The sequence below is a fragment of the Orbicella faveolata genome, unplaced genomic scaffold (assembly GCF_042242905.1).
Source record: "Orbicella faveolata isolate gen_17 unplaced genomic scaffold, um_ofav_v1 contig_12, whole genome shotgun sequence".
Taxonomy (NCBI): Eukaryota; Metazoa; Cnidaria; class Anthozoa; order Scleractinia; family Merulinidae; genus Orbicella; species Orbicella faveolata.
Genome location: NW_028301539.1, coordinates 5,534,990 through 5,545,233, shown reverse-complemented (window position 1 = coordinate 5,545,233; position 10,244 = coordinate 5,534,990). Strand labels below are relative to the sequence as shown.

General features: G+C 37.8%; 1 pseudogene; it reads right to left on the bottom strand.

Moving 5' to 3' along the window:
• Positions 1-1,890: 1,890 nt before the first annotated feature.
• On the bottom strand, positions 1,891-7,369 carry LOC110063725 (uncharacterized; annotated as a pseudogene).
• Between the last annotated feature and the right edge of the window lie 2,875 nt (positions 7,370-10,244).

Genomic DNA, 10,244 nt, shown 5'->3' with positions numbered 1-10,244 from the left:
ACCCCACCTACCCACGAGTACTTTGGAAACAGGCCAAACCTCAGCTCCGGGGTCTATAGGATCTCTATTCTTTTCCAACAGTGATGTGGGTTCTTTAATATCCCCTTCTAGTTAAGCATACTGAAGTCCAGGAGAATAAGTCACCACCCAATAACATGATCATTTTAAGTGGAACAACTTTCTTAAAGCCCAGCTAGCACGATCTATGATTTAAGACCCTGGTCGGTGCTTCAGTCAGTATTTGAAACCGCGACCTTCCCATCTGTAGTCTGGCACCTACCACTTAAGCTAACTAGGCAGTGATCAACTACGCGCAAGTGTATTGATCAAGTCATACCCAACTAGTCAGCCTCCCACCGGCTGAGATTCTTAACACCTTACCGTGCTATTTGCAATATTTCTCTGTTTATTTACTGTCTCCTCGATAACCAAAGTAGTGCTGAACAATTTAACCCTTAAATACAATTGCTAATGTTTTTATCCATTCTTATTCTTAACGCTTCCCTCTGTGCTCTTTCAACAAAGCAGGCACAACTCTTACGAATATAATGCTTTTCATTATTAAGGTCACTCCACTGAAATAGAACCTGCACTGAGATTTTTGTCAAACTTTGCCTATTGACTGCTTATATTATAGGAACTTAAATTTTGAAATAAAAATGGGAGGTCCCCATGTTCGTTTAGGAGCAACAGCACCTTGTTTATACCATATAAATCCTTACAATAGCACCATGATTATAGTCACGATTGCTTGCTAAATTCACGTTTCCGACGATTGTTTCTTGCTCAACACTGAGAATTGGCCCATATTTGTTTTACAAAGAGAAATTTATTACTCAATTCAACACAACAGAAAAAAATGATAGGTCACCGTACTTGTTTTCGAGAAAATGACGATTTACCTCTATGGCGAGGTCCAGCCGCAAAGAAAAAGCCGTTATTTTTTAATGCGCGCGCGCTGATCACGCGTGAAATTATGCGCAGTAGGGATGCGCAATGCAATACTGGGGAATTACTTTAACTACCCTATTGTTCGTTAAAAAACTAGCTGCGCAACTCACGTTTGCGCCGTATTGGTCGTTACAGTAATGAGTTCGAATCCAATTGAACGCTGATTTTTTTCAAACTCTCGATGGCTTTGAGCAATTTAATTACGTTGAGATATAATAATATATTTTGTTTTAATATCTCAATCATCTGAAAGTTCCCCCTTTTGCCTATTCCTTGCTTTCCTCTATCGATGTCTTAGGAGGTCTAAAATATCTTTGTCCATGAGAGTTTTCCCCTCGCTTCTATGTTAGGGATTCAGTAGTTGAATGCCAGCATTCCAGAAGAAGTCTGTTATTGTATTTTGATAAACTATTCTTATTTTGGTTTAACTACCTGTGATCTTTAGACTCTGGAATGGTTACTTTATGAAATGGAAATAGGGAAAAACGGACGGGGCTAGGTCAGTGGCGAAATGATCAGTTATTGCCGAAGCCGAAGGTCCGCAAATAATTGATCACGAGATTTTCCGATAACCGAGTTCAATAATTATATTATCTTTCGATCACCGGGCTTGTTTTCATTATTAAATCACTCTTTAACAGTTCAGGGAAGTGATCTGCCATTTTTTCAGACAATAGCATGATTACAATTGAGCAGGATATTATTCGCAACATAACACATTTAGATGGTACTACGCATAAGCAGACCATTATTTGTAGGCAGTAATTTGCAGGTCACGTGGTGGGCTCTCGGCCAATGAAAAGGAAGGAAAAATGGATCGAATGATATTAAAATTAAATGTCAGTTCCTTAATCTTCGTACCATTTAAAATTGCTGGAAGTAACCGTGATCGAAGTACTGAGATCTCTTCTATCAAGAGAAGCGACTTAATTAAATGAATTAAGGGTTCAGAGAAGAATTATTATTCGCCTGTTCCAATTATACGTTCTTCATATTAAGCATGTTAAAGCCTGTAGCTGTTACATCTTCAGTATCTCCCGTACATCGATCCCGAGGGACGCGTACGTTAGCTTCACCTGCCGTATTCCATCGTTTCTTGATGAGATCTCGCACTTTCTTGGTGGCAGTGAAACACAACGCAATGAAAAACCCTGTTAAACAAGATTTCATGATAAAATATGAACCATTAGATGAAACAAATGATCTCCAAAATTGTTATATGACTGAGAGAACTACTTCATTGTGATTGGCTGATAGCAGACCGATTAATTGTTTGTTTTTTGTTTTCTTGTTTTTATTTGCACTGCAGTGCAAATTAATGCTCGATCATAGCTAATTTCTTAGTCATACTATAAATAAGTAAACGTATGAAAGGCTATGCAGTTAAATATTTCCACTACGAGTGATCTTTGAAAATTCATTCAAAGTGCACACGCCTAAAGGCTCGAGTAGGTTTTGACAGAAGTTTCAAATGTGACCCATAGCGAAAATCCTTAATTTTACTTGTTTGAAAAATCACCCTAAGTACCCTCTAAATATATTGAAAGAAATTCAAAAACTCATCTTAAAAACTTAAAGGTTAAACTCGAAAAATGGGAAGAAATTACTTTATTACATGACTGAGAAAATTACTTCATTGTGATTGCCTGAGGGCAGATCGATTTATCGTTAATTTCAAATTGCACTGCAGTGCAAATTATTAAGCGCGCGCATTCGTATTTTTTTTTCGGTCGTATGACAATTGAGTAACGAATTAGAGGCTAGCAGAATCAAACGTTACCTTGCATGCTGTTTAACACAGTGGAAGGATAATGCAGGAATGCAGTTTGATGCCAATTTGCCAGAAGTCCCAGAATCCAGGTGAGCCCCATTACTGCGGTCAGCCTGATGCAGATAAAGATCAGGGAAGCTTGTGAACTGTTGTTTGTAGCTAAGTTGGCGGCCTGGGGTAAGAAAAAGCTCTGCATTTTAGTGCAGTGCCAAAGTGGAAAGTCAAACGCCATGGAGTAGTTTCTACATTGCTCTCACTCACTCGTTATGTTAGGTTTGGAGAGATAAAACTTAAACATTCAATAAATAATGTGCGACTTACGCCTTAAATGAAGCACAGCATGTAGTCTTGGTAATTGCAAACGAGTTGACCACTGGATACAATGACAGATTGCCAGGCATGATTTTTGGCCTCTTATTCTTGTTTCAAATTGGTTTTGTAGCCTGTTCCTCAGCTTAAGATTTTACAATGATTAGTTCAGCAGCAACAATCATGCAATCGTAATAGAGCTTTGTTTTTCTCTACAATATGAGCGGTTCTCTTTTTCCTTATATGGCCCCATATTTGGTTCCTCTGTCCCACACCGTAAGCAGTTACCTTATTATTCTAGTGTGGTCAGTTAACAAATGATGTTATGAGGCATTCGGGGCATAGGTGGCAGACGGGATAATTTTTGTTATCCAGGTTCAATACACCATTTTTTAACATGGCTCGTCTTTTCCTCTTAAACTTCGCCTTGTTTAAAAACGCTTTATATAAAGCGAAAGTTTTGGATGTTCATCTTCAAGCAGGTCAATGCAAACCGGTTTTTGTGTTGTATCTGTCCCTTTTAGAAAACAAAAGAAAGCCAACTAGGAGATAAGTTACCACTGTGATGTCGCCTACCTGTTGCAAGTGACGAATGACATGCACGTTCTTCGCCAAGCACACAACGTTGAACAACAAAGCAAGACTCACAGGGGCTACCATAGCAACAGCTATCGCTCTTCCGTGAGATATCCAGCAGTAAATCGAATTTCCTGAAGTAAAAGAAAAAATTATGTTATACTCCGAGAGACTTCTATACTTAGAGACAATTATTATTTATAGTTATTTAATTAAACGGCATTCAATTTCTTCTTGAATTTTCACAGGCAGACAGGAGAGGGAAGCAAAGAAAATGGTAAACTTGTAGATGTTTGATGTAATATCTATCAAGAGTTATTAAATGAAACATTGGAAAACCACCATTTGAAAACGTAATGTTTCGGCACTTTCGGTGCCCAACAATTGGAACATTCTTAAATTTTTTTATAGTTTACAAACCATATCCCAAATGAAAAGTTCCGGTAAAGTCCAGGACAGAACACAAAGCAACAATCACAGCAGGCAGTCCCCATCCCACAATGCAATACTTGATGAAGATCTTGCTGACGTCTGAAGGTTGCCTTCTTGTGTCAGTCACTGTACAAGAACAAATTACAAGAATAACCTTAACCAGTAGCCAAAGACTCTAAATTGGTTTTGTTGGTTTAATATTCGACTTGCATTTGCACAATTTATGAAATCTAATTGGTCTGACATTATACAACATATAATTTTCAAAATAAAAACAAACGTGCGATAATTTCACCAATTCGCAATGTCATGTTATTGATCTGAATGCAATGGTTTCCTTAAATCAACATTAGAGTCAAACTTTAATTTCTCACCAGAGAGATGCTATCCGTCCCTTTAATGCTTTTCATGCAACTAAGGACAAGAATATACAATTCTTGTTCTGTTCTTGCAGTTCTTCTTCTTTCTTTTTAGGTTTCCTTTCCCAGTGGATTCAGACTGGGCTCTTTTGATCTTAAAGACCAGGTTAGGAGGCAAGGATGCGGAATCCGACTACCCTTCGTTACTTCAAAAATATTCAAGCAATGATAATTATACTTAGAGGGTATAAATAACGTCCAAAAATGTTTCCTCTTGGGTAAGCAACACAGGATGATGACTTTATATCACATAGTGATTGCGTCATGTTTCCCAAACAGTCGCCATCGGATCCACGATCTTCGATTTCTTAATCGACGATCGAAATCAATCAAAATAATCCTGAAAGTGTCCTGGAAATGTTAAAATAACTATGCAATAGTTAATAGTGCTTTTTTTTTTTCCAAAAAAAAAAAAAAAAATTAAAAGCAAGAAAGATTCAAAACATAGTTGCCATCGAAACACCAAGATCCAGCGAGTGCAATGATATGTCATACTAACTTGTTCTTAGACAAATTTAAGTTTAAGTCACAAAGACGTCTGCATGAAAAATGTCATGCAAGTTTTGACCAGGGACACTACAAAAAAAAACTGGACAAAGGTTGAAACTCAAAACATACCCGTACAATGTAACCGAGTTTCTCACACCCCTTCCGTACATGGTCATTAAAGCAAGTTCAATGCTATACGTCTGTTATACTTTCCTTGTTATTTTCGTTAATCAAATTTTAATTCCTCTAATCTCCTGTAATTAATATACGCGTTTCTCGATGATGAAGCACCCTTATATTATAGTACCTTCCCTCATATTGCTGGACATTCTTTAATCTTTAATTTCAAGAATTCACTCACCTTGCATTGTAAAAGTATTTGCAGTGTCAAACCCTATCACAGTCATCCACGCAAATGCAGCGAGTATAAAGAAATGGAGAAAAATAGCCACTGCTTTGCAAAGAGCGACGACTTCTGTCGACTTTTCAGCACAAAGAAAAATTGTTTGATAGCTCAGCAACGACAAGGAGAGATTCATGAGACATTTCCCAGGTAAATTTCTAAGTTCTTTGAAAGACAAGTAAACACTGAGTAGAAGACACAGGGAGACAATTGACAAGAGTGTACCAACGAAGGTGACATGAATAAGAATTGTCAAGCCATACCCCGGATCCTTACCGGCTTGTCCAGTAGGATTTTCTGGGCACAAAATATAAACAGCATTTCCTTTCAGCGCCATGACATTTTTGTCCATTCGGATCTCCGCTAGCTTCACATCTGACAGGTGGCTGTTGTTCAAGGAAGATCGATTTTGTATTGACTGGTTAGTTTCTGAAGTGAAAACTTTGCATCTTTGATCTCCAAAGGTGACCGTACAATTGTTGATAGATGAAGTACAGTTTGCTATTTGTGGCGTCAGATCTGGTGAAACGGGTCCAGAAGTGAGCGCGGATTGAGGATTCGTTGGTTCTTCTGGGTTTACGATGTTTGAGCTTACATCCAAAAGGATTGACAAAGGTGAACCGAACACAACAAAGGGAAATTGTCGAAAATTTGCCCCAGAACTGCAAAGAGCACAATGAGGGTTTCTGTATTTAACTCTAGTAAGTCCGACGTTCACTGAAAAGACCATAGAATATGAATAGCACAGTTCTTTGATTACGGACATCACTGGCAGCTGATTCGAAGCACATTTGGTATCTTGCAGCACACAAGATTTGTGTTGACTCTTAAGATGTTGCCCTGGTGCATATTTCCACCAACATCTCTTATGCTCGATCAGAAACCTCTTCAAAGCCGTGATGTCAACGAAAGTAGGAAATGACCCAATTGCCTTTGGGCAGGAAACTTCGAGGCCCCAGATTGACAAGTTTCCTGCTTTGTTACATCTGGCGCAAACAATGCTCCTGTATGTTACATTCTGCGTCCAGTCAAAGACGGGCAGTTCCTTCTGCGGCGTTATATTTAAGCGATGAACAGTTTGACAGTTGCATGTAGTATAACGATTGTGTAAACTACAAGAAGATTTCATGATAACCCCAGATGGCCACGAAGGGTTATTGATGTCTCCACATGTCATACTTTCGAGTGATGTGTCATCAAGATCATTTTCAATGTGGCCACAGCTGTGAAATCATACCAATCAAACTTATTAGACAGTCAAAACAAAAACTCTCTCCCTTGAAGTATCTTCGAATCTTCTGTTTGCTTCCAGCATTGTCATATATTTATTCTGGTAGAAATCAAAATACTGATCAAAGATCCTCTTTATCGACCTGTGACCAGCAAATATAACATAAAACCTGGACATAAAGACCTAGAATGAGTGAATTTAGTGTAATCTTACCGCGTCTGAAAATCCAAACAGCAGTCACTCAGTAGTTTGCAAGGCTTGTCACAGAAGCAGGTCTTATTATCATGTCTTCTTTCGTTCAAAACACATCTGCCTTGACACGACTGCACAGAAGAATTCTTTAGTTGGAGCACTGCAGCAAGAACGTTCTCCTCTTGTGGCAATGTGATGTTGTGCTGATGGAGCAACTGAGAAAGGTTTTTCCAACTAAGCATTTCACCCCTCCACTTGACAACAAAATCTTGGTCCCTCGACCCTAAATGAAAGAAAAAACTCAGGTTATCATTTATAACTTTGATGTTCCAGTGATCTGAAAGGGAAACGAAATGCACCAAGCTAAAATAGTGTTCCAAAGCAGTAAAAATCATCTGATGACAACAAACGAAAATACTAGTAATCATTATGTACCTACCAATGAGTACAGGCAGTTGGCCAGAGTCGTATTTCTTCCTTAAAGATTTAGCTTCTTTGCCATGCGTTTGTTTTTGAGATCTTGATGGTGCTGATAGACTTAAAACTGTAACAACCATGAAGCATGTTGCTAACAGATTGAAGTGTTCTACTTTCATTTTGGTTTACTTTTTATTTTATTATTTTGTGGGAAATCCGGGCAACTTGATTGCAACTGAAACTTATAATCACGAGAAAGATTTCATCCACTTTCATGAAATAGCTCTACGGGCAGGTGCTATATGGTCGTCGTTCGCAGTTTACCTAAAATGATTTACTTTGTGAAAATAACACTTTGAAAGACGAAGTTTCTATCTGGAATTTCCATTTTCGATTTGTAAATATAAAGTACTGATGTTTGACGGAAACCAAGGACATCAGGCTATGCACCTGTATTAAAATGATTCGCTTTGAAGCAAAAACAATTATTTTCGTTTCCAATTTCCAATCATGTTTGATATGAATATTTTAGCCTATATGACTGAAACAAAAGAAATTAATCTTGAGTGTTTTACGTTTGACTTAAAAATTTTGCACTTAAATTTAATAATGCTAATTCTTGGTTTTAGACATTGCTTTTTTTATTTCATCATAGTCTCTCAGACCTTTGGTAAGTCTGAGAGATGTCGGTTTGGCAAAATAGATCCATTGATCCTTGCAGTGTTTATTTGTTTTATAATTATGAAGCAAACATCAGATATGCACCTATGGCACTTTCAAATGCCAACAACTATAATCAAAATACTGCTGCAAAAAGTAAAAGGATATAAAGCCTGTGAAGATATTAAGCTAAGTAAACACAGTCGGCTCGTGAAAATCTAACCACTATATTTCCAATACCACACGAGAAAACAGTCTATTTTGTACCTGAACTGTAAAAATGTTTAATTTTAAGTTGGTTATTAGTTTCCTTCAATTCAATTTCGTGATGTCTTGTCCGGTCGTTTGTTACTCTCTTTCCAATGTCAGCAGCTGGCCGCAATAATTATCTTATTTTTTGTGTGATTTGAAGAAAGATCCAAACTTTTCAAATGCACTGCACTAAATGTAATTAAAAAAGTAGAGACGATGGTACTGTTTTACGTGAAACGTTATGCACCTAGAATTGGGATTTTAAGTTTTCTAATTCTTTCATTCAAAACTTTGACAAAACGTGTCGTAAGAAGCGTCCTAGCTACTGGTTATACATGTATGCCCTTGAACACGTTCGTGTAAGTATCGGTGCTTTCTTGACAAGACTTTAACAGGGAAGTGACAGAAACCTCCACACCGATCAAATTGGCCTATATAAAGTATTCCGGCAACTTAGAGACTAATAGCTGCAGTGTGCATTTGGTTTTCAAATTAAATTTCCGGACATTTTGTCGTAATGGTAATTACCCAGTACTTTTTTCAACAAGCGCTCCGTACTCGTACTTGTGTTTTACGTAATATATCAAACACGAAAGAGCGTGTGTGACCACATTTCCAAACGCCGAGAAGAGAGTTGAAAATACGACACGTAGTGGAGTAATTTGGACGAACTTCGAGGTGTTTGGAAATGTGGTCAAACCCTGTCTCTAGTGTTTGACCTTTTCAATCGAAATTAAAACCAAGGAGAAAATGGAGCAATAAAATCGTGAAATTCTATGCTAATTAAGATATCCAAAAACTGTCACGGTCATGATTTCCATTGTTTGAACTTGCAGAATTATTATTGAGTTTCAGAAAATAGTATCCCCTATAACACTAAGTATCAATCCTAATCACTAACACTAATCCTTACTGAGCAATGCCATTTCTCTCGTCTCAAAAGTAAGTTGCATTAAGTTAAGTTCTTCACGACTCTTGAAGAACAGTTAGATAGGTTACAAGTGGTTTCTTTATGTGATTTTCATTGATAACTGTAGGTACTTCATTACATCGTAGACGTAAAGAGTAAGCTTTTAATGAAACGAGACTACACAGCATGGGAAGATGCCACTGTGCCATTCCATGTTTTGAAAAGTCCATCCTTCAAGAGACCTCGCAGTTTTTTAGTGGTGGTGAACCTCAACGCAATGAAAAACCCTGCGTGGAAAAATATAAATCCACCCAAGAATTATTTTAATAAATCTTTAAAATTGAATGGAAGCTTACGGTAGAAATTGGTGTCTCCCTTCAAATTATAGAAACATCTTGACAATGCGGTTGAATTTTTCTCTGAGGAAAGTTGGATGACTCGAAAAGCTATCTGCTGAAGTTTTTTTTTAATTTATCTTTACAGTTTCCATAACATTACAGGTATCAACATTACCTTGCATGCTGTTTAACAAAGTAGAAGGATCATGCAAGAATGCGGTTTGATTTCAATTTGCAAGAAGTCCCAGAATCCAGGTGAGCTCCATTACTGTGGTCAGCTGAATGCAGATGCGAGTCAGCGAAGCTGGGTAACTATTGTTTGTCGCTTGGCTGGCGCCCTGGAAAAATAAAAAGGTGTGCATTTCGGAACTGCGTTAGATTAGAGACTTCCATTGGCACTAATTAATTATATATTTAAGATGGTTCCAAGTGTGTTTCTGCAATTCTCCCCATATTTTGGTCATGCAGTTTGTAAGAAGGTCTAGAGAGTCCATTGATAACTTAGAGTCAGTCAAAGGTTTAACCATCAGCTGAGCACTGACACATTTTTTACCTGATCATGTAGCTGTTATTCGAGATCGGTAAAATTTTCTGATAGCTGGGACTGCATTGAGTTTTTAACCCTTAGCTCCCCATTCAGACATACCCCCTGTGATGCTTTAACTTCAGTGGCAGTGTGCTTTAACATTTTAGTGGGATCACTAGGCATGCAAAGACCTTGTCCTTTATAATGGCCTTTATTTCCCCTTTGTAATGTGAATGAGCCTTTTTCTTACAATGGCAGGTGTTTTTACTGTTCATTTTCACACAAATTGAAGTTGTTTTTAAATCAATACCAGTTAATTTTGGAGCAAGACAGTGGCGGATCCAGACCTTGAGCTAAGGGAGGGGCCC